The 23,998-nt window shown below is 39.6% G+C and overlaps 10 non-coding genes across 10 annotated transcripts; all 10 read left to right on the top strand.

The window, feature by feature from the left end:
- Nucleotides 1-12,355: 12,355 nt before the first annotated feature.
- On the top strand, nucleotides 12,356-12,437 carry trnas-cga (transfer RNA serine (anticodon CGA)). Its single transcript has one exon. It is a non-coding gene; the product is annotated as a tRNA-Ser (tRNA).
- Nucleotides 12,438-13,402: 965 nt separating this feature from the next.
- trnas-aga (transfer RNA serine (anticodon AGA)) lies at nucleotides 13,403-13,484 on the top strand. The gene has a single exon. It is a non-coding gene; the product is annotated as a tRNA-Ser (tRNA).
- A 1,028-nt stretch (nucleotides 13,485-14,512) lies between these two features.
- On the top strand, nucleotides 14,513-14,594 carry trnas-cga (transfer RNA serine (anticodon CGA)). The gene has a single exon. It is a non-coding gene; the product is annotated as a tRNA-Ser (tRNA).
- A 965-nt stretch (nucleotides 14,595-15,559) lies between these two features.
- trnas-aga (transfer RNA serine (anticodon AGA)) lies at nucleotides 15,560-15,641 on the top strand. Its single transcript has one exon. It is a non-coding gene; the product is annotated as a tRNA-Ser (tRNA).
- Nucleotides 15,642-16,669: 1,028 nt separating this feature from the next.
- trnas-cga (transfer RNA serine (anticodon CGA)) lies at nucleotides 16,670-16,751 on the top strand. The gene has a single exon. It is a non-coding gene; the product is annotated as a tRNA-Ser (tRNA).
- A 964-nt stretch (nucleotides 16,752-17,715) lies between these two features.
- trnas-aga (transfer RNA serine (anticodon AGA)) lies at nucleotides 17,716-17,797 on the top strand. Its single transcript has one exon. It is a non-coding gene; the product is annotated as a tRNA-Ser (tRNA).
- A 1,028-nt stretch (nucleotides 17,798-18,825) lies between these two features.
- On the top strand, nucleotides 18,826-18,907 carry trnal-caa (transfer RNA leucine (anticodon CAA)). Its single transcript has one exon. It is a non-coding gene; the product is annotated as a tRNA-Leu (tRNA).
- Nucleotides 18,908-19,972: 1,065 nt separating this feature from the next.
- trnas-uga (transfer RNA serine (anticodon UGA)) lies at nucleotides 19,973-20,054 on the top strand. Its single transcript has one exon. It is a non-coding gene; the product is annotated as a tRNA-Ser (tRNA).
- A 1,028-nt stretch (nucleotides 20,055-21,082) lies between these two features.
- trnas-cga (transfer RNA serine (anticodon CGA)) lies at nucleotides 21,083-21,164 on the top strand. Its single transcript has one exon. It is a non-coding gene; the product is annotated as a tRNA-Ser (tRNA).
- Nucleotides 21,165-22,125: 961 nt separating this feature from the next.
- Nucleotides 22,126-22,207, top strand: trnas-aga (transfer RNA serine (anticodon AGA)). The gene has a single exon. It is a non-coding gene; the product is annotated as a tRNA-Ser (tRNA).
- Nucleotides 22,208-23,998: the final 1,791 nt, after the last annotated feature.

Here is a 23,998-nt window from a genome sequence, read left to right as displayed (position 1 = left end):
TAAAGTGTCACTCACGGGACATTAAAGTGTCTCTTGCGGGACGTCAAAGTGTCTCTCGCGGGACATCCGTGCTGATTATTACTTTCCTTATTTTTTGAGTTTGCACATAGATTATTATTGCTCTCTTGTGCATCCTTTTTTCCTTCTTTTCTCTCCAACACTTTCGTGTCTCTTTTTGGCACGCTGCTCTCTCTTCTTCACTTACTCGTTCACGTGACATCTAAAATGTATAACATTTTTAAGAGCTGGAAGCACATGAAGTGTGTCTGCCAAAAGCATTCCAAGAACTGTGAGGTTAGATGTCCGTGAACTTGTTTTAAATTGTTTGTAAGTAGGGCGTGACATGCAAAAGTCACCGTCTCACGGGTCTTGCTTCCTAAGGTTGTAATGTCTAGTCTCGCATGACGTCAAAGTGTCTCTCCGAGATGATCACGTCTCGACCCAAGATTTTTTTATATAATAGATATGTTAGATCAGAAATCAAAAATCATATTTCAGTTCTACTAAATGTAAAAAAGAATGGTGGTTACTGAAAATTTTTGTCACTTTTAACATAGGAAAAGGAAGAGGAGGTTGGGAGTATGCACTAATGACCCCATGACGAACCACCTTTTAACAGAGTTCATAGTTTTTTAAAAAGTGGAAGGGTAACAGTATTTTTGGACACAGCTTTATCAGTAAGGCTACATTACATACTAAGCATATTTCAAAGGAGTCTGTGCCCCCTGCCATATAGACCACTGCATCCAGTCTCCTATAACATGGTGTCACGATTTTATATTAATGAATTACTTTGTTACATTTATATTTTGAAGAATGCCTAAGTAGGTTAAGAGGTCTTTTGGCCTTAGAATTCCTAAATGTTTGTTTTTCCCAGCATCCTTGTCACCTCAAGGATTTGTTTTCATCTTTTTCCTGGACATCTAACCACAGCAGACCTTTGTCAAATCATAAACTGACTTGTACCTCAAAAACCATTACAGCATTACTTTCTTCTGTCTGCTTTGATTTCTCCATTACTATTTGTAAGCACTTTGAGCAACATCTCTATATGAAAATGTGCCTTACAAATCAATGATGCTGTTGTTTATGGAAGTTTTAATTTCTGTAGGATTGTGACTCAGGAAGGTTCACATCTGAAAGAGTGGATCTGTGAAGAATGCAGAAAGGTGAGTTGAATATCTTGATGCTGCAAGAGCTGAATACTACTGTATAGTTCTGCTGTCTAGCAGTACGGAGAACATGGGTTCATATCCCGGGTCTTCACTGCATGGAGAACACTTTGAGTAGCGAGAAGTGTGCTATGTACATGTAAAGAATGATTATTATTATTGTAATTATGTAGAACTATGTGTGAGGGGCACTTTAGATGGCAGGTCATGATCCCCCTTTTTAAAGGGCTGCCATTGCTCTTGTGTAGATACGTCCTCAGGCTCAGTCACAGAAGTGCTGCCTGCCACGTGACAAGCATCTCATAAGAGAACTGAGTGCCTCCTCATTCATTTTGTCCAGGAGTCATATTGTAAAGCCACTACCAAGTGACCATGTTGAACTTTTATTTACTTTTCAGTTTTGAGTATTGTCCCATGGGCTACTGAGTAGTCAATTAAATGCACCATGTCCTGGACACTCTTTTGGGTTCTTTTTTTTTAATAATGATTTTTATACTATGTATTTTACCAGCTTTGTGTCTGTGCTGCACCTCAACCCCAGCCTATAAATGATTTATAGTTGCAGACCCTGTTTTCTGACATTTTTGTGGTTGTGTGATGGTGATTAAAGTCCCATCTTCACACAATTTCCTGACCCATTTCCTGCTTGCTATAACACCAGCTTTGACATTTCTTTGAAGTTGGCTGCTGCTGAGTTCAGCCAATTCACACAGAGGCCCAACCACAAAAGCAATGTGGCTATTTTAGGACTTGGCCCATCCTTAGCTTACGCACAGAAGTTACCTGAATACCCAAATCTTACAAAGTTTGAAGCATGAAGTATCTTACCTATAGTCTTTAATTTCTCATTACACATGTAATCACATCACCAAGGTGTAATATCAGACCTGATGTTGAAACCGGAGAGGTTAAGGGTGAACAAGGAAAACAGACAAAGACGTTGGCCAGCTCTACTTTGCATATCAGTAGGACAGAAAGAAAGTTGTGCCCAAGTTAAGATGTCCATAGCATAGACATACAGAGGCCATTGAGAGAAGTCACCTTAGCATGCGTACACTTGTACTACAGCACCAATTTAAGCTTCTGATTTCACTAGAAGAGATCATAAAGAATCCGAATGAATCCATGAGGAAAGCCACCTAGACCTACCTGTGTGGTGTCCTTTAGTCTTGTATCGAGTCTGTTCCAGCGTAGCATAGACATCTTCAGTGGATTTCTCAAGTGTGTTGTAAATACTTTTGGTCTCCATGTCTGCTATAATCAGAAGAATGACTGAAGGAAACAGGAAGTTGCAGTCGTGTTTAAGTGCTCATTAAGGTAGACTAATTTGGGCTGGGTGATCATGTGATGCTGCATATTCAGAGTTTTTCTAGCATCAAGCTAGTTTGTTAAGTGGCAGTTTCTGAAACTGTCAGTCATGTCTCTATTGAATTTTACTTGGTTTGTATGCAGTTGGACTTCTTTACAGAAAAAGTGGCCAAGGATATTTGTAAATGAAGCAGTTTATAAATATAAATGTATATACATGCTTTATATACTGTATGTAATAGTGTGATACAGTTTTAAGCACTTTTAAAAGAATGCTTTAATGCTGGGTGGATGCCATGAATAGTTTTATTAATCAATAAACTGCCTCAAAAGTACAATACAGGCAACCCCCGAAATATGCGGGGGTTACGTTCCTAGAGCACCTGCAAATTGTGCAGATTTTGGGTGTGGTCAAAAAAATGCCTATAAATACCTTTTTTTATAGTTTAACCCCTAAATATGCCCCCAAAACACTTTGATTTCATTTCAAACTCAGCTTAATACATTACCCTAAAAAAAAAAGAGTTTAAAGGTAAACCCGTATACTGTACAGTACTGTACTGCAATGTCTCCCACAGTGCTAGAATTTAAAATACTGATGTTACCCCTATATTTACTGTAATTCATGCAAGCGCGTTTTCTTTGGTATGCGCTGTCGTTTTCTTTGGTATAAGTAGGGTAAATACAGTAGTAATTTAATTTAATAAAAACACAGTAAAATGTACAGGTACTCACCAATAATTAATGATTTTGTTTGAAAATGATGATGATGAATTAGCTGTGCAGTACGATGAAGGTATGTAATGAAGATAATGACTTCACAGCAAAGCAGAGGATTTACAGCTCCTCGGGTGGTGCCTCGTTCTTCTTTATGTAGCGTATGGTGCTTTCATTTATGCCATAATGGTGCTCTACTGCGGCAAATCCAGTAGTTCAGCCTTCTCCTGGAGTGTCTTAAACTTTTTCTGGCACTTAGGTTAATTGCCAGAAACCTTAGAAGGTGCAGGGTGGCATCTTAGGGCTTTAAGAAGAACAAAACGAAAAACACGAGAACACTCAGTGAAACACTCGAGATAGCTACACGCAGCAAACTGTTATGATGTGGGAATGCTGGGCTGCATCTGCTGGAGATGCGTCACAGGGCAGCAGCCAATCAGCTACAAGGAGAAATAAATAACGCTCTCACATTGGCTACTTTCAAACCTCCCGCCTCTGAGTGCAGGTGCATTTCACCATACCAAGCTGCGTTTTCCTTTATGGTTGCTTTGTGTTCTCTCTACAGTACTAAAAAATGTATACAGTATTATATTTTATATGGAAATGTAGCTGAAATTACATTAATACTTATGTTTTGGGATTCACCTCCATTTGTATCATCACCTGGCCTTCTCACCCAAATAGTTGGCGAATCCGAAAGAATTGACCCCAGGGCTAAGGCTGCTGAGCTGAAGGCTGAATTCGAACGAGTACTGTTAGATTTTCAAAACTCTTAATCCCTTTCTCCGGATTTACGTGAAAAGGTTATTTTATTGTATGCTATTTTAGAAATAATGTCAGGCAATATGAGTGGCGATGGTCAAAGCAGGAAAAGGCGTACAAGTGAGGACTTGTACGCTGGGAGCGGTTCTCAAAATGCTGGGTTATTGCATGACATGGTGAATGAACTTAATTACTCTATTCAGCCCCCAAAAATACCTACTCCTTCAACCCGATATTTTAATGAATTGGAATATATTAATTGGCAATATCAAAACATGATACAAATGAATAATATAATAGCTACCATGCAAATTTCTTTACCTGTTACCACTCCCATTGACTTTGACCAGCTTGACTGCCTTTTAGAAACCCCCGATGAAATGCAGACATTAAATAACATGTTAGAAAAGTTTCAGCAGTCTTTGAACGAAAATGTGAATGCTCAAACGGGTCATGGCTTAACAAACACCGTGGGTTCTGCAAATGCTCAGAACGCTGTTGTCTCTCAGAGCATGGTTACATCAGTCTTAACTACCCCTTTGGTTACATCCGTTTCAGTTATACCTTTTGTACCCTTCTGTCTCCTCTGTCTCCATTACTTCAGCTATAGTTAACCCTTCTGGGCGCTCTGCTTCAGTCCTGCCCCCTGTTTCAATCCCTTCTGGGTACTCTGCTTCTGCCCCAGTAGCTAACACCTCTCCTTCAGTCTTGTCCCCAGCTTCTATCCCTTCAGTCATCCCCCCTGTTTCAATCCCAATAGCTAGCCCCACTGTGGCTATCCCTTCTGGGCCCTCTCCTTCAGTATGCCCCTCTGTCCCCTCTGCTTCAGTCTCAGCCTCTGTTTCCTAAGCACCTATTGCACAGCCATTTGTGGCTGCCCCTTCAACCTCTTCAGTCGTGCCAGTTATGTCCGGTAGTTCTGTCTTGTCTAAACCTTCAACTGCTTCTACTTCAGGTGTAACAGTTATGGCCGGTCTCTCTGCTGTCTCTAGTGCTGACAATCGGAGCATTTTTCAGCAGATCGACAGACCTGCTTTTAATCATACAGAAATAAGACACCCCTTAAATTTTGCCGATGCCTATGAACTAGAGTCTTACAAGGAGGTGTTTAACAGTATTCATGAGATGCTGCAAAGAATTCTGGATAGTTTTTCAGGTACTTTAAATCCGCAAGATGTTGTACAGTTAGAATTGTGTGCTGATTCCTTACCTATCGGCGTTTTTATACAGATGACTGGCTCTAATATTAATGTGGACGATTTTCTTCAACAGATAGAGAATCTTCTTCAGAGTCATGCGAGTGTATTAGCGGACAAGTCTCTGATGCTAGTCATACAGATTGTTCGTTCACCTAGCAGGGGTGCTAGTTGCGCTCGCAAGGCATCCGCTCTACTCAAACATGAAATAGTTTAGAAAGAAAATGAGATTGGTACAATCCGCCTCTGGATGACTATTTAGGCAAGCTCACCAGTGAGTTAAATCCTGGTGATTATATTACAGAATTTGCATCAGGGGGTCCAAAGACGTACGGGTGTAAACCAGCACAAGGCAAAACATGTATGGAGGTAAAAGGTATCACCATTAACCATGAAACTGGTAAAATTGTAAACCTCGAATCACTAACCAATCTAGTTTAGAATTTTGTAACGTTTCATGAAGCACCCCCTCAAGAGTTACTTGTTCATGGTAAGCAGATCCGCAGAAATAAAAAACACTTCACTTTAGAAACAGACCACTCGGGAAGAAATTCAGAGTGGTGTATAACAAGAGGGTTCTCCTAAAAGATTACACCACAAGACCTTATGTGCTACTAAAAGAGCTTTTGATGCACGCCTTCAACACCCCTTCGCTAAAATTATCTCGGGTCCCTCTTGTTCCAGTAAATCCTATTATGTAAAAAAATTAATGAAACATTCAAACAACGTTGTTTCTCCACCTTTTCAAAATATAATTTGGTTTTATAGTTGCTGGCAGAAAATGTACGACAAGCTATTGGCTAAATTTCAGCAGTTAAAATTTATTGAGGGGCTCCCAAAGTCTTTATGCGACGACGAACTTCTCCCTCCTGAGAAAATAAATTTGGTCATTATAGATGATCTGATGGAATCGGTTAGCGAAAGCCAGGAAATAGAAAAAGCTTTCACAAAATATACTCATCACAGGAATCTGTCTATCATTTACTTGGTTCAAAATTTATTCTTTCAAGGAAAGAAAAGCAGAACGATTAATCTTAACGCCAATTATATTACTCTTTTTAAAAACCCCAGAGACAAATTGCAGATTACTACCTTGGCCCGCCAAATGTATCCGGGACGTGTTACGTTCTTTTTGTAAGCATTTGAACATGCTACAAAATTACCATACGGCTATCTCTTAGTGGATCTGAAGGCACAGACCCCAGACGAACTGCGCTTAAGAACAGGTCTGTTTCCGCCCGATTGGCCGGTCGTGTACACCGTGAAAAGATAAAAGAAGCTGTTCTGAGTCAAAGTTACATATTCTGTCAACATGTCAGCCAGAATAAGCAGAAACCTACAGACTCTCAAGGCCTTACTCCGTTGCTCTTGTCGTCACCATAAAATTCTTATAAACGCCTCTTCTGACGATTTAATTAATGCTTTGTCCGAAATAGCCTGTAATACTTTAAAAGGTAATGTACCTCTTTCACCCAAACAGTTTAAGCAACTCAAGAAGCATAAAACATCCGTCCGAAAAATAAGTGACAGAAAACTAACCTTAAAAAAGAAGAAAGCTATTTTGAACCAGAAAGGAGGCTTTTTGGGGGCTCTTTAAAGTGTCGCCGTGCCATTCATATCCAGTTTATTAGCTTCTAGAGCATAAACATGGAATACGCTCAAAAAATGTATTTGGTACTACAGCAACAAATGTCTCTTTTTCAGCAAAAGAGCGCTAATCCAAACGATCTCTTGAGTGCCACAGAAACTGAACTGGACAAGAAAATGAGAAACGTCCTGCAACGCTGTGATATAGGGGCTGACAAGAAGGTGAAGCTTTACACTTCTATCTTGCAGAGATATCTGACGCTAGTTAAAAAGGCCGATAAAGAAACTAACCATCTGACCCTCGTGTTGCCAAAAGAGAAAAATGTCAAAGGGGACGTTAAAACAGTCAACGTGTCTGAGGACCAGGTTTGGCAAGAGGTTTTAAGAAGTGTGCCTATAAAAGCAAAGAAAAATGTTGAATTTGTTTTACATAAAATGTCTGTCAATCCCAATCACGCATTTTGGAATAATCGTGCAGAGCTGCTGTTAGAAGGCAAACCTTTGCTCGGCTCCAACATGGTGGATTTGGTACGTAATCTGACAGCGTCTCATACAATACCTGAGCATAGGCGACTGCGTGGTTGGAAGGAATTTGTAAACACCATGGCCGGTTTGAACATTCCATTTTCTGTCGTACCTAATGACGAAACGAGAGAACTCCTTGAAAGTTTTAAGCTGCCCGCCTCCCCCCTCCCTGTTCATCAAACTGAAGTTAGCCCCTACTGACGGAAACCAAGAAAAAAAAGACAGGAATGGATTGCTTATTAATTTGTAAAATTGTTTGTTTATTAAATGCAATTTTATGTCATTACAGAGTGTCGTCATCCTTTAACCGTCTATTGAAATATTTATAGGTCTCTGATCTTTGCATGCAAGGGTACCGATAAAAACAGAGTCCCGGTGAAGGAACCCAGGAACGAACAAATTTAGAGACCATAGCGTCATTATTGTTCAAATCATCAGAATACTTTTTTTATTACAGAGGGGTACGGGAGTCCTTTTCCTTTGTGATGCACATAGAAGAGGCAGTGTTGACCACATTGGTCTGAGAACCAACTTTGAAGCTGCCGGTTATTGTAAATGATTTGTCTACAGTTTTTCCTTAAGAAATGTCATTCAGGAAGTAGATAAAGTCCAGAGGATTTCCATAGGAATCAAAAAACTCCCCATTTCTGTCTTCTGTGAGGTAAATCCCCAGCCAGTGTTCTCCAGGTTGGGTTTGATGGTGAGTATTCACTATAAACATGGCTGGCACGCCGTTATTTTTTTCCGGTAGTTGATCACACGCCAGCACACCGCGGAAATATCTTTTGGTGTAGGGGTCTTGGGACAGTAGTTCTGTTAATTGTTTTGTATTCATGATGTTTATTAGTAGTCATACAGAACATTACGTCTCTGGTTGATTTCAATGATGTTGTCAAAGATTTCATATACTATTAGATTGACGGTCCGAGGGAGAGGGATGCGGAAGTGTAATTCAAATCTCATGTTTCCAGTTTTAACTAATGAAAAATGATCATCACATTCTTGATCGGGGGTTAGATCAAAAGCAAAAAGAGTATATCCTAGCGAGAACTCTGAATGGGTGATAGACAGAGCTTGATCCTTCAAGTGCTTACCAGTAGCCAATACCAGGTTATAGTATTCTCTGGCACTGTTGCTGCTTGCAAAGTCTGGCTGAAAAGGTTTGGCTGGAATCTGTTCACCGTCCATGTACAGAGCCAGGAACTCTACATCATTATGTTTGAAATTGAACGGATTCCTTGTATAAGAACCTGAAAAGGCCTCATTATCCACCATGCCAAACACCACATACTTTGGTAGTTGACCCAGAAACAGGTTTTCTTGATTGCATACTCGGATTCCCGCAGGCATACTGAACACTTTCTTATTCACCCTTTCCACAGGGTATTTAGCATTGGCTGATGTAAGGGCATGAGCGTGTCCTAATTTCACGGCCGGTGAAACTTTTACTTTTTTTACAAACAGGGACGCTGATGTTATGATTACTTTGTAATGTTCGGCACCACCAGACATTAAGCAGAATTCATCTTTGTTCCGAACCATTTTAATCTTCACGTCTATTCCGTTCAATATTAGTTTTTCCTGGAAAAAGAGAACTGTATGTATGTGTCCCAGAAGTTCAACAGTCCTGCTACCGGCCATATAGGCACTTCTTTTATTAAAACCAATGTTTTCTCCATCAGGATCTGTCTCTTCCAATTTGTTGTGTATCTTTGTAAAAAAGTCCCGTAGCAAACTGAGAAAGAAGAGTCTCCTAGCTGTAATTTAGCAGGCCTTCTAAAACAGCTCTGTTAGGATAACAATTTGAACTCTGCGATATTAGGCGGTCCCCCAGGGTGACATCAACTTGTGAAAACAGACTGGCTGTAGGGTAGTTGACAAATCCGACCTTTGCACCAGCAGCTATGTTAGTCCCGTCAGCGTTCACTATTTTACCCCTTAGGTGTGGAAGAGTGTTATTCAAGTCCAGGTAATCTTCCCCGTTTCTGGCAATAAGAAATTCTAGCGGCGCTACTTCAGAGAGGGCTGACAGCGGCGGGATTTCAACGTATATATTTTTATCTACACACGTTTGAGTGAAAGGCACCGTAAACAGGTCCAGTTCAGATTTGACACACTCTTCGGACATTCTGTGTACGAAAGCCATCTTCTCTTAAAAAATGTCTCTCTTCTTCTTTTTGTTTGCTTTAGTCTTGTTTCTCTTCTGACGACATTTAGAAAATGCCGTAAAAATAATGTGCCTTGCCTTTTTAGCTGGCAGGGCCTCACGCGATCCCGGTGGTCTCTTGCGTTTTGTCTTTCTCATTACCATCAAGCCCGCTCCCTCCTGCTTTTCTTGGACTCCACCAGCCACACTTGATATAGCCCCTGTGATCACATCTTTTACAATATTTTTAGCCGTGGATTTGATATGTGGTTTTGCAATGTCAAAGCCTGTTTTCAGGAGAGGTAAAGCTCTTCTAAACAATCCTCGAAATATACCTCCAATCCCCCCACCATACATTTCAGGGGCTCCAGAGAATCCCGGTAATCCGTTACCCGCGTCGGTCTGGTAATATTGTATATAAGATGTCAGGTCCTGGTAAGACCTCATTGTTTCAGTTGTGCATACAGTGCCTAACGGGTCTGAAATGCAACTTCACAATTACCTTACCAAACTGAAATGGCACATTTTTGTTCTGATCCGTCTTTATTTCAATAGTCACTGTGTCAAAATGATTCTTGCTGGCAGGGGCATAATAAGGTTTGTCTTATGTGATGGTTGTAATTTTATTCGCTTGATCCCCTATATGAATGCACCTCAAAAGGAGCACGTAGCTGTCTCCGACTCTCTGATGAGATACCATGTCCCCGTACACATACAACATGTAAAAGCCAGCCCTGATGATGGCGGGGGAAGGAGCTTTGTAAGTTAACCCCCGAGTGTGATCAGGATGCGCTCCTAATATTCGACCCAGCTGTCCTTTTAAGTGTATAGTTTCATCCTTTCATCAGACTCTTCTTTCCACCGCATTATAACTGAATTTCACAGGATTCTCAGAAGGGACAGTTCCAGCTGCAACATCTGTCAAAGTGGGTAGGCTTAAGATTGTCGAATTCATAAAAGATAGTAGGTCGTGAATACCTTCGTAATGCCCACATGGTATGTAGTAATATTTTTTATCACTGGAACTAAAAACGTAGAATTCGTTATCTGGCTTGTCTATGGTATGTGGGTACTGTATTTCTGCATCCCAAGAACCTTCTACTTCTATGGGTTTAGCAAGCTTTGTCATGAAACTTGAAATTGTATTGTTAGGGAAAATGTCTGAGGAAGCGTTGCTAGGTAGAGTCACAAAAAAACTTTTGCGCTCATTCGTATACCACTAGAGAATGATAACCCGATTAGGAGCATTCTGGATTTTATTGAACATGTTGGGCTTGGCTCTCTGGTATCCAACTGTTAAATTATTCTGGCCATCTGAGCCATTTGACTAAAATGAGACGTTTTTTATTCTTAACTTTCATAGCCAGTATTTTTTCGATCCTGTAAACATTTGTGGTTTCGACTTTAATTTTCTGCAATTCAGGATCTCTTCACCATCGTAGTCTTTCAGTTTGTACACCGCTGGTACCCTAGGTACAAGCTCTGCTACGGTAAAGATTTCATCTGAAAATCTTTGCTCATAACCTTTCTCAAAAGGATGTCTGGTTTTAGACAACCTAATTGTATCTCCTACTTTGAACTTAAACAACGGAGGACCCGGGAGATTGGCTACATCATATAAGTTTTTGAAACCTTTCCAGGAATTTAATGTGTTTACATTGGAAGGAGCCATTTTTATGCTTCGATGATAACTTTTGTTGTAAGAGTATACGAGATCAGACAATTTATCGATGTAGGTTCTCGTATTATACGTGCTGAAATATTTCCACATTTTAGATTTTAGTGTGCGGTTAAATCTCTCCAACACGGAGGCCTTTAATTCGTTTCCTGTGGTGAAATGTTTTATTCCAAACTTCTCTAACAACTTTTGAATATCTCGATTAAAAAACTCTTTCCCTTATCGGTCTGGAGCTTCTTTGGAGTTCTACCAGTGCTCAGAATGTATAGGAAGGCTCTTGTCAAATCCTTACCAGTTCTGTTCTTCAGGGGCCGTACCCACGCGTACTTAGAAAATACATTGATACAGGTTAATAAATATTTATAACCACGGTTATGCTCAGACACATTTGTCATGTCCGCTAAGTCCATCTGTCATTGTAAATTAATATCAGATACATAAACGTTATTTCTCCTAAAATGACTTCTAGCTGGTTTTTGAATTGTATAAGCATATTGACCGGATAACTAATCTGACACCTGATGGTCATTACTTTTCAGACCCGAAACCTCAAGAGCTCTTTCCAAAGGCTAAAAAGGCTGCCTTGTCTTGAGTAACTGATGAATGAGAAACACTCAATCACTCGCTAATCATCAGAGATCTTGGGTAAAAGAAAAAACAATGACGCCAATGTAAAAGGAAAAATGAGGTTTTAGGTAACAAAGAACTCACAATTAAGACGGATTCCGTTGGAACTTCAACGGCAAATTTTACAGGCATTAAAGGAAATGCGGACAATCAATTTAGAGTATTTGTATTTTTAAACTTAATAAAATAAATTATAAGCAGCCTCAACTTAGCAGCAAGCTGAGACAAACTTAAGCATTTTTACCACGATAACAGAGGCAGCATCCTGTAACTTATCGCAGGACAATCTGGGGAGTTACTCTTGCTCTTTAACGATTAAAACGAGCATATTTTGTTCTTTCTGTTGCTTCCTTTCCATCACTTGGCTTATTTAGTTATCTTCGAATTATAACTCGGGGTCTGGCTAGGTAGATAACACATGTCGACTTTGCAACCAAGACAAGACGTTTAAAGTTCTAATCTCACAGATAATCGAACCGCTTCAAATCCTCTGCCTCCTTAAGGATGATCGGGAAAAGACCGAAATATTACCGCTCCTGCTCCAGTCCAAATGTCTTCAGAGCTCATATTGACAAAATGAAAAAGGACAATTCGACAACTGAAGGAATTCAGACGCGTTAGCAGGTAAGTCCTCACAGTAGTGGTGGCTGAGTGGTTAAGGCGATGGACTCGAAATCCATTGGGGATCCCCCGCACAGGTTCGAATCCTGTCGGCTACGCAGTTTAACCTTTAGGAAATTCGAGGTATTAATCCTTCACTTGACACTGCCAAACACAATTTGCAAAGCTTGTCAGGAGCTCACGGATCAAATAATAAAACAGTGGTAGATACTGCAATCAATGGGAGGCGTAAGAAAACGTTCCGTTGACAGCTTTCCAGTTTATATTCACGGCACAAATAATGAATGCGATTGTGCAAATTTAAGTGTCCTTTCAGCACAGACTGCAGCAAAGCATTTGATTGCAGTGTAGAAAATGATCAGCTGCCGTACAAACGCCATACGTTGTAAACCCCCAAAGCTGTGACCACCATAACTATACTGATATTGATAATAATGATTTAAAAAACACTCTTGTTCAAAGATTAAGCGTCAAAATCACTTGTTGGTCTGAATTTGGACAGGAAGACTGTAAGGACGTTGTAACACAAAGCTCATTTATTTCTTTTCGTTGCTGTGCCACGGGTGAAAGGCACTGCCAGGGTCTGAAGGTTTAAATTTAATAATGATTCTGGGAGGAAAATGACAGAATTCACATGTGATGTGAAACAAATCTAATAAGAACGGGTATCAGTAAATCATGCGTGTCTGCCTTCTTCGGAGGCAGCAAAGGCTAAAGAATAGGAGAAGTAAAGAAGACCTGACAAACCATCGGTTCCACACTTCTGACACTAAAAGTCGCCCGTCGTTATATTCCTTAAAACCCGTATCAGCTGTCTTTTTTTTACTTATCGCCCTTTCTTCTCGGGTGAAATTTTGTGTCTCAACTTATAATTCAGCCAAAAAAGAAAAATTAAATGAAGAAATAATTAACAAATGAAAGCATGATGGGGCCACTGTAGTTTCACTCCATAGTCTCAATAATTACGAGGAATTTTTAGAAGTCAAAGAAAAGACAAAAATTAAAAAAAAAACAAAAAATGGAAATTTACCTCCTAAAGCTATATCACTGGTAATTAAAATTTGTAGTCGTGGCCGAGTGGTTAAGGCGATGGACTAGAAATCCATTGGGGTCTCCCCGCGCAGGTTCGAATCCTGCCGACTATGTGTGTGTTTTTCATTTTTAAGAGTGTCTTCAAAGGCAAAATTTAGCACTCGGATTAGCAATTGTCAGCGTTATGTAGGGAAAGACTCCCAAAATTTGTCACAGAATAATGGACCCGTTCTGGCACACGGATATATTCCTTGACTTTCTTAACTGTGGAATATTCCACAGGCAAGTGTCTGCTATTAGTTGCAATGAAAGGACTTTTCTGCGATTAGAAAAAACAAAAAAAATATTCAATCGTTTTACAAAGTTGGAGCAGGCTTTGAACAGTTAATTCTATTTTTTGTGTCAGACGTGTACCAGAGCAGGATGAAAAATAGCATTTATGCTGTCTGAAAGGCTGCCTTGTATTGATTAACTGTTGAATGAGAAAACGCTCAATCACTCGCTAATCGTCAGAGATCTTGGGTAAAAGAAAAACCAAACAAACCAATGTAAAAGGAAAGATGAGGTTTTAGGAAACAAAGAACTCACAATTAAGACGGATTGCTTTGGAACTTCAACGGCAAATTTTACAGGCATTAAAGGAAATGCGGACAATCAATTTAGAGTATTTGTATTTTTAAACTTAATAAAATAAATTATAAGCAGCCTCAACTTAGCAGCAAGCTGAGACAAACTTAAGTATTTTTACCACGGTAACAGAGACAGCTTCCTGTAACTTATCGCAGGACAATCTGGGGAGTTACTCTTGCTCTTTCACGATTAAAACAAGCATGTTTTGTTCTTTCTGTTGCTTCCTTTCCATCGCTTGGCTTATTTAGTTATCTTCGAATTATTACTCGGGGTCTGGCTGTGTAGATAACACATGTCGACTTTGCAACCAAGACAAGCCGTTAAAAGTTCTAATCTCACAGATAATAGAATCGCTTCAAATCCTCTGCCTCCTTAAGGATGATCGGGAAAAGACCGAAATATTACCGCTCCTGCTCCAGTCCAAATGTCTTCAGAGCGCATATTGACAAAATGAAAAAGGACAATTCGACAACTGAAGGAATTCAGACGCGTTAGCAGGTAAGTCCTCACAGTAGTCGTGGCCGAGTGGTTAAGGCGATGGACTCGAAATCCATTGGGGATCCCCCGCACAGGTTCGAATCCTGTCGGCTACGCAGTTTAACCTTTAGGAAATTCGAGGTATTAATCCTTCACTTGACACTGCCAAACACAATTTGCAAAGCTTGTCAGGAGCTCACGGATCAAATAATAAAACAGTGGTAGATACTGCAATCAATGGGAGGCGTAAGAAAACGTTCCGTTGACAGCTTTCCAGTTTATATTCACGGCACAAATAATGAACGCGATTGTGCAAATTTAAGTGTCCTTTCAGCACAGACTGCAGCAAAGCATTTGATTGCAGTGTAGAAAATGATCAGCTGCCGTACAAACGCCATACGTTGTAAACCCCCAAAGCTGTGACCACCATAACTATACTGATATTGATAATAATGATTTAAAAAACACTCTTGTTCAAAGATTAAGGGTCAAAATCACTTGTTGGTCTGAATTTGGACAGGAAGACTGTAAGGACGTTGTAACACAAAGCTCATTTATTTCTTTTCGTTGCTGTGCCACGGGTGAAAGGCACTGCCAGGGTCTGAAGGTTTAAATTTAATAATGATTCTGGGAGGAAAATGACAGAATTCACATGTGATGTGAAACAAATCTAATAAGAACGGGTATCAGTAAATCATGCGTGTCTGCCTTCTTCGGAGGCAGCAAAGGCTAAAGAATAGGAGAAGTAAAGAAGACCTGACAAACAATCGGTTCCACACTTCTGACACTAAAAGTCGCCCGTCGTTATATTCCTTAAAACCCGTATCAGCTGTCTTTTTTTTACTTATCGCCCTTTCTTCTCGGGTGAAATTTTGTGTCTCAACTTATAATTCAGCCAAAAAAGAAAAATTAAATGAAGAAATAATTAACAAATGAAAGCATGATGGGGCCACTGTAGTTTCACTCCATAGTCTCAATAATTACGAGGAATTTTTAGAAGTCAAAGAAAAGAGAAAAATTAAAAAAAAAAAAAAAAATGGAAATTTACCTCCTAAAGCTATATCACTGGTAATTAAAGTTTGTAGTCGTGGCCGAGTGGTTAAGGCGATGGACTAGAAATCCATTGGGGTCTCCCCGCGCAGGTTCAAATCCTGCCGACTACGTGTGTGTTTTTCATTTTTAAGAGTGTCTTCAAAGGCAAAATTTAGCACTCGAATTAGCCATTGTCAGAATTATGTAGGCAAAGATTCCCATAATTTGTCACAGAATAATGGACCCGTTCTGGCACACGGATATATTCCTTGACTTTCTTAACTGTGGAATATTCCACAGGCAAGTGTCTGCTATTAGTTGCAATGAAAGGACTTTTCTGCGATTAGAAAAAACAAAAAAAATATTCAATCGTTTTACAAAGTTGGAGCAGGCTTTGAACAGTTAATTCTATTTTTTGTGTCAGACGTGTACCAGAGCGGGATGAAAAATAGCATTTATGCTGTCTGAAAGGCTGCCTTGTATTGATTAACTGTTGAATGAGAAAACGCTCAATCACTCGCTAATCGTCAGAGATCTTGGATAAAAGAAAAACCAAACAAACCAATGTAAAAGGAAAGATGAGGTTTTAGGAAACAAAGAATTCACAATTAAGACGGATTCCTTTGGAACTTCAACGGCAAATTTTACAGGCATTAAAGGAAATACGGACAATCAATTTAGAGTATTTGTATTTTTAAACTTAATAAAATAAATTATAAGCAGCCTCAACTTAGCAGCAAGCTGAGACAAACTTAAGTATTTTTACCACGATAACAGAGACAGCTTCCTGTAACTTATCGCAGGACAATCTGGGGAGTTACTCTTGCTCTTTCACGATTAAAACAAGCATGTTTTGTTCTTTCTGTTGCTTCCTTTCCATCGCTTGGCTTATTTAGTTATCTTCGAATTATTACTCGGGGTCTGGCTGTGTAGATAACACATGTCGACTTTGCAACCAAGACAAGCCGTTAAAAGTTCTAATCTCACAGATAATCGAACCGCTTCAAATCCTCTGCCTCCTTAAGGATGATCGGGAAAAGACCGAAATATTACCGCTCCTGCTCCAGTCCAAATGTCTTCAGAGCGCATATTGACAAAATGACAAAGGACAATTCGACAACTGAAGGAATTCAGACGCGTTAGCAGGTAAGTCCTTACAGTAGTCGTGGCCGAGTGGTTAAGGCGATGGACTCGAAATCCATTGGGGATCCCCCGCACAGGTTCAAATCCTGTCGGCTACGCAGTTTAACCTTTAGGAAATTCGAGGTATTAATCCTTCACTTGACACTGCCAAACACAATTTGCAAAGCTTGTCAGGAGCTCACGGATCAAATAATAAAACAGTGGTAGATACTGCAATCAATGGGAGGCGTAAGAAAACGTTCCGTTGACAGCTTTCCAGTTTATATTCACGGCACAAATAATGAATGCGATTGTGCAAATTTAAGTGTCCTTTCAGCACAGACTGCAGGAAAGCATTTGATTGCAGTGTAGAAAATGATCAGCTGCCGTACAAACGCCATACGTTGTAAACCCCCAAAGCTGTGACCACCATAACTATACTGATATTGATAATAATGATTTAAAAAACACTCTTGTTCAAAGATTAAGCGTCAAAATCACTTGTTGGTCTGAATTTGGACAGGAAGAGTGTAAGGACGTTGTAACACAAAGCTCATTTATTTCTTTTCGTTGCTGTGCCACGGGTGAAAGGCACTGCCAGGGACTGAAGGTTTAAATTTAATAATGATTCTGGGAGGAAAATGACAGAATTCACATGTGATGTGAAACAAATCTAATAAGAACGGGTATCAGTAAATCATGCGTGTCTGCCTTCTTCAGAGGCAGCAAAGGCTAAAGAATAGGAGAAGTAAAGAAGACCTGACAAACAATCGGTTCCACACTTCTGACACTAAAAGTCGCCCGTCGTTATATTCCTTAAAACCCGTATCAGCTGTCTTTTTTTTACTTATCGCCCTTTCTTCTCGGGTGAAATTTTGTGTCTCAACTTATAATTCAGCCAAAAAAGAAAAATTAAATGAAGAAATAATTAACAAATGAAAGCATGATGGGGCCACTGTAGTTTCACTCCATAGTCTCAATAATTACGAGGAATTTTTAGAAGTCAAAGAAAAGAGAAAAATTTAAAAAAAAAAAAAAATGGAAATTTACCTCCTAAAGCTATATCACTGGTAATTAAAATTTGTAGTCGTGGCCGAGTGGTTAAGGCGATGGACTAGAAATCCATTGGGGTCTCCCCGCGCAGGTTCGAATCCTGCCGACTACGTGTGTGTCTTTCATTTTTAAGAGTGTCTTCAAAGGCAAAATTTAGCACTCGGATTAGCCATTGTCTGCGTTATGTAGGCAAAGACTCCCAAAATTTGTCACAGAATAATGGACCCGTTCCGGCACACGGATATATTCCTTGACTTTCTTAACTGTGGAATATTCCACAGGCAAGTGTCTGCTATTAGTTGCAATGAAAGGACTTTTCTGCGATTAGAAAAAACAAAAAAAATATTCAATCGTTTTACAAAGTTGGAGCAGGCTTTGAACAGTTAATTCTATTTTTTGTGTCAGACGTGTACCAGAGCGGGATGAAAAATAGCATTTATGCTGTCTGAAAGGCTGCCTTGTATTGATTAACTGTTGAATGAGAAAACGCTCAATCACTCGCTAATCGTCAGAGATCTTGGATAAAAGAAAAACCAAACAAACCAATGTAAAAGGAAAGATGAGGTTTTAGGAAACAAAGAACTCACAATTAAGACGGATTGCTTTGGAACTTCAACGGCAAATTTTACAGGCATTAAAGGAAATGCGGACAATCAATTTAGAGTATTTGTATTTTTAAACTTAATAAAATAAATTATAAGCAGCCTCAACTTAGCAGCAAGCTGAGACAAACTTAAGTATTTTTACCACGATAACAGAGACAGCTTCCTGTAACTTATCGCAGGACAATCTGGGGAGTTACTCTTGCTCTTTCACGATTAAAACAAGCATGTTTTGTTCTTTCTGTTGCTTCCTTTCCATCGCTTGGCTTATTTAGTTATCTTCGAATTATTACTCGGGGTCTGGCTGTGTAGATAACACATGTCGACTTTGCAACCAAGACAAGCCGTTAAAAGTTCTAATCTCACAGATAATCGAACCGCTTCAAATCCTCTGCCTCCTTAAGGATGATCGGGAAAAGACCGAAATATTACCGCTCCTGCTCCAGTCCAAATGTCTTCAGAGCGCATATTGACAAAATGAAAAAGGACAATTCGACAACTGAAGGAATTCAGACGCGTTAGCAGGTAAGTCCTCACAGTAGTCGTGGCCGAGTGGTTAAGGTGATGGACTCAAAATCCTTTGGGGATCCCCCGCACAGGTTCGAATCCTGTCGGCTACGCAGTTTAACCTTTAGAAAATTCGAGATATTAATCCTTCATTTGACACTGCCAAACACAATTTGCAAAGCTTGTCAGGAGCTCACGGATCAAATAATAAAACAGTGGTAGATACTGCAATCAATGGGAGGCGTAAGAAAACGTTCCGTTGACAGCTTTCCAGTTTCTATTCACGGCACAAATACTGAACGCGATTGTGCAAATTTAAGTGTCCTTTCAGCACAGACTGCAGCAAAGCATTTGATTGCAGTGTAGAAAATGATCAGCTGCCGTACAAACGCCATACGTTGTAAACCCCCAAAGCTGTGACCACCATAACTATACTGATATTAATAATAATGATTTAAAAAACACTCTTGTTCAAAGATTAAGGGTCAAAATCACTTGTTGTAAACCCCCAAAGCTGTGACCACCATAACTATACTGATATTGATAATAATGATTTAAAAAACACTCTTGTTCAAAGATTAAGCGTCAAAATCACTTGTTGGTCTGAATTTGGACAGGAAGACTGTAAGGACGTTGTAACACAAAGCTCATTTATTTCTTTTCGTTGCTGTGCCACGGGTGAAAGGCACTGCCAGGGACTGAAGGTTTAAATTTAATAATGATTCTGGGAGGAAAATGACAGAATTCACATGTGATGTGAAACAAATCTAATAAGAACGGGTATCAGTAAATCATGCGTGTCTGCCTTCTTCCGAGGCAGCAAAGGCTAAAGAATAGGAGAAGTAAAGAAGACCTGACAAACAATCGGTTCCACACTTCTGACACTAAAAGTCGCCCGTCGTTATATTCCTTAAAACCCGTATCAGCTGTCTTTTTTTTACTTATCGCCCTTTCTTCTCGGGTGAAATTTTGTGTCTCAACTTATAATTCAGCCAAAAAAGAAAAATTAAATGAAGAAATAATTAACAAATGAAAGCATGATGGGGCCACTGTAGTTTCACTCCATAGTCTCAATAATTACGAGGAATTTTTAGAAGTCAAAGAAAAGAGAAAAATTTAAAAAAAAAAAAAAAATGGAAATTTACCTCCTAAAGCTATATCACTGGTAGTTGAACATTGTAGTCGTGGCCGAGTGGTTAAGGCGATGGATTTGAAATCCATTGGGGTCTCCCCGCGCAGGTTCAAATCCTGCCGACTACGTGTGTGTTTTTCATTTTTAAGAGTGTCTTCAAAGGCAAAATTTAGCACTCGGATTAGCCATTGTCTGCGTTATGTAGGCAAAGACTCCCAAAATTTGTCACAGAATAATGGACCCGTTCTGGCACACGGATATATTCCTTGACTTTCTTAACTGTGGAATATTCCACAGGCAAGTGTCTGCTATTAGTTGCAATGAAAGGACTTTTCTGCGATTAGAAAAAACAAAAAAAATATTCAATCGTTTTACAAAGTTGGAGCAGGCTTTGAACAGTTAATTCTATTTTTTGTGTCAGACGTGTACCAGAGCGGGATGAAAAATAGCATTTATGCTGTCTGAAAGGCTGCCTTGTATTGATTAACTGTTGAATGAGAAAACGCTCAATCACTCGCTAATCGTCAGAGATCTTGGATAAAAGAAAAACCAAACAAACCAATGTAAAAGGAAAGATGAGGTTTTAGGAAACAAAGAATTCACAATTAAGACGGATTCCTTTGGAACTTCAACGGCAAATTTTACAGGCATTAAAGGAAATGCGGACAATCAATTTAGAGTATTTGTATTTTTAAACTTAATAAAATAAATTATAAGCAGCCTCAACTTAGCAGCAAGCTGAGACAAACTTAAGTATTTTTACCACGATAACAGAGACAGCTTCCTGTAACTTATCGCAGGACAATCTGGGGAGTTACTCTTGCTCTTTCACGATTAAAACAAGCATGTTTTGTTCTTTCTGTTGCTTCCTTTCCATCGCTTGGCTTATTTAGTTATCTTCGAATAATTACTCGGGGTCTGGCTGTGTAGATAACACATGTCGACTTTGCAACCAAGACAAGCCGTTAAAAGTTCTAATCTCACAAATAATCGAACCGCTTCAAATCCTCTGCCTCCTTAAGGATTATCAGGAAAAGACCGAAATATTACCGCTCCTGCTCCAGTCCAAATGTCTTCAGAGCGCATATTGACAAAATGAAAAAGGACAATTCGACAACTGAAGGAATTCAGACGCGTTAGCAGGTAAGTCCTCACAGTAGTCGTGGCCGAGTGGTTAAGGCGATGGACTCGAAATCCATTGGGGATCCCCAGCACAGGTTCGAATCCTGTTGGCTACGCAGTTTAACCTTTAGGAAATTCGAGGTATTAATCCTTCACTTGACACTGCCAAACACAATTTGCAAAGCTTGTCAGGAGCTCACGGATCAAATAATAAAACAGTGGTAGATACTGCAATCAATGGGAGGCGTAAGAAAACGTTCCGTTGACAGCTTTCCAGTTTATATTCACGGCACAAATAATGAACGCGATTGTGCAAATTTAAGTGTCCTTTCAGCACAGACTGCAGCAAAGCATTTGATTGCAGTGTAGAAAATGATCAGCTGCCGTACAAACGCCATACGTTGTAAACCCCCAAAGCTGTGACCACCATAACTATACTGATATTGATAATAATGATTTAAAAAACACTCTTGTTCAAAGATTAAGCGTCAAAATCACTTGTTGGTCTGAATTTGGACAGGAAGACTGTAAGGACGTTGTAACACAAAGCTCATTTATTTCTTTTCGTTGCTGTGCCACGGGTGAAAGGCACTGCCAGGGACTGAAGGTTTAAATTTAATAATGATTCTGGGAGGAAAATGACAGAATTCACATGTGATGTGAAACAAATCTAATAAGAACGGGTATCAGTAAATCATGCGTGTCTGCCTTCTTCCGAGGCAGCAAAGGCTAAAGAATAGGAGAAGTAAAGAAGACCTGACAAACAATCGGTTCCACACTTCTGACACTAAAAGTCGCCCGTCGTTATATTCCTTAAAACCCGTATCAGCTGTCTTTTTTTTACTTATCGCCCTTTGTTCTCGGGTGAAATTTTGTGTCTCAACTTATAATTCAGCCAAAAAAGAAAAATTAAATGAAGAAATAATTAACAAATGAAAGCATGATGGGGCCACTGTAGTTTCACTCCATAGTCTCAATAATTACGAGGAATTTTTAGAAGTCAAAGAAAAGAGAAAAATTAAAAAAAAAAAAATGGAAATTTACCTCCTAAAGCTATATCACTGGTAATTAAAATTTGTAGTCGTGGCCGAGTGGTTAAGGCGATGGACTAGAAATCCATTGGGGTCTCCCCGCGCAGGTTCGAATCCTGCCGACTACGTGTGTGTCTTTCATTTTTAAGAGTGTCTTCAAAGGCAAAATTTAGCACTCGGATTAGCCATTGTCTGCGTTATGTAGGCAAAGACTCCCAAAATTTGTCACAGAATAATGGACCCGTTCCGGCACACGGATATATTCCTTGACTTTCTTAACTGTGGAATATTCCACAGGCAAGTGTCTGCTATTAGTTGCAATGAAAGGACTTTTCTGCGATTAGAAAAAACAAAAAAAATATTCAATCGTTTTACAAAGTTGGAGCAGGCTTTGAACAGTTAATTCTATTTTTTGTGTCAGACGTGTACCAGAGCGGGATGAAAAATAGCATTTATGCTGTCTGAAAGGCTGCCTTGTATTGATTAACTGTTGAATGAGAAAACGCTCAATCACTCGCTAATCGTCAGAGATCTTGGATAAAAGAAAAACCAAACAAACCAATGTAAAAGGAAAGATGAGGTTTTAGGAAACAAAGAATTCACAATTAAGACGGATTCCTTTGGAACTTCAACGGCAAATTTTACAGGCATTAAAGGAAATGCGGACAATCAATTTAGAGTATTTGTATTTTTAAACTTAATAAAATAAATTATAAGCAGCCTCAACTTAGCACCAAGCTGAGACAAACTTAAGTATTTTTACCACGATAACAGAGACAGCTTCCTGTAAATTATCGCAGGACAATCTGGGGAGTTACTCTTGCTCTTTCACGATTAAAACGAGCATGTTTTGTTCTTTCTGTTGCTTCCTTTCCATCGCTTGGCTTATTTAGTTATCTTCGAATTATTACTCGGGGTCTGGCTGTGTAGATAACACATGTCGACTTTGCAACCAAGACAAGCCGTTAAAAGTTCTAATCTCACAGATAATCGAACCGCTTCAAATCCTCTGCCTCCTTAAGGATGATCGGGAAAAGACCGAAATATTACCGCTCCTGCTCCAGTCCAAATGTCTTCAGAGCGCATATTGACAAAATGAAAAAGGACAATTCGACAACTGAAGGAATTCAGACGCGTTAGCAGGTAAGTCCTCACAGGAGTCGTGGTCGAGTGGTTAAGGCGAGGGACTCGAAATCCATTGGAGATCCCCCGCACAGGTTCGAATCCTGTTGGCTACGCAGTTTAACCTTTAGGAAATTCGAGGTATTAATCCTTCACTTGACACTGCCAAACACAATTTGCAAAGCTTGTCAGGAGCTCACGGATCAAATAATAAAACAGTGGTAGATACTGCAATCAATGGGAGGCGTAAGAAAAAGTTCCGTTGACAGCTTTCCAGTTTATATTCACGGCACAAATAATGAATGCGATTGTGCAAATTTAAGTGTCCTTTCAGCACAGACTGCAGCAAAGCATTTGATTGCAGTGTAGAAAATGATCAGCTGCCGTACAAACGCCATACGTTGTAAACCCCCAAAGCTGTGACCACCATAACTATACTGATATTGATAATAATGATTTAAAAAACACTCTTGTTCAAAGATTAAGCGTCAAAATCACTTGTTGGTCTGAATTTGGACAGGAAGACTGTAAGGACGTTGTAACACAAAGCTCATTTATTTCTTTTCGTTGCTGTGCCACGGGTGAAAGGCACTGCCAGGGACTGAAGGTTTAAATTTAATAATGATTCTGGGAGGAAAATGACAGAATTCACATGTGATGTGAAACAAATCTAATAAGAACGGGTATCAGTAAATCATGCGTGTCTGCCTTCTTCATAGGCAGCAAAGGCTAAAGAATAGGAGAAGTAAAGAAGACCTGACAAACAATCGGTTCCACACTTCTGACACTAAAAGTCG

The sequence above is a fragment of the Erpetoichthys calabaricus genome, chromosome 5 (genome assembly GCF_900747795.2).
Source record: "Erpetoichthys calabaricus chromosome 5, fErpCal1.3, whole genome shotgun sequence".
In the NCBI taxonomy this organism is placed as follows: Eukaryota; Metazoa; Chordata; class Cladistia; order Polypteriformes; family Polypteridae; genus Erpetoichthys; species Erpetoichthys calabaricus.
This window is presented reverse-complemented; position numbering and strand designations above follow the sequence as displayed.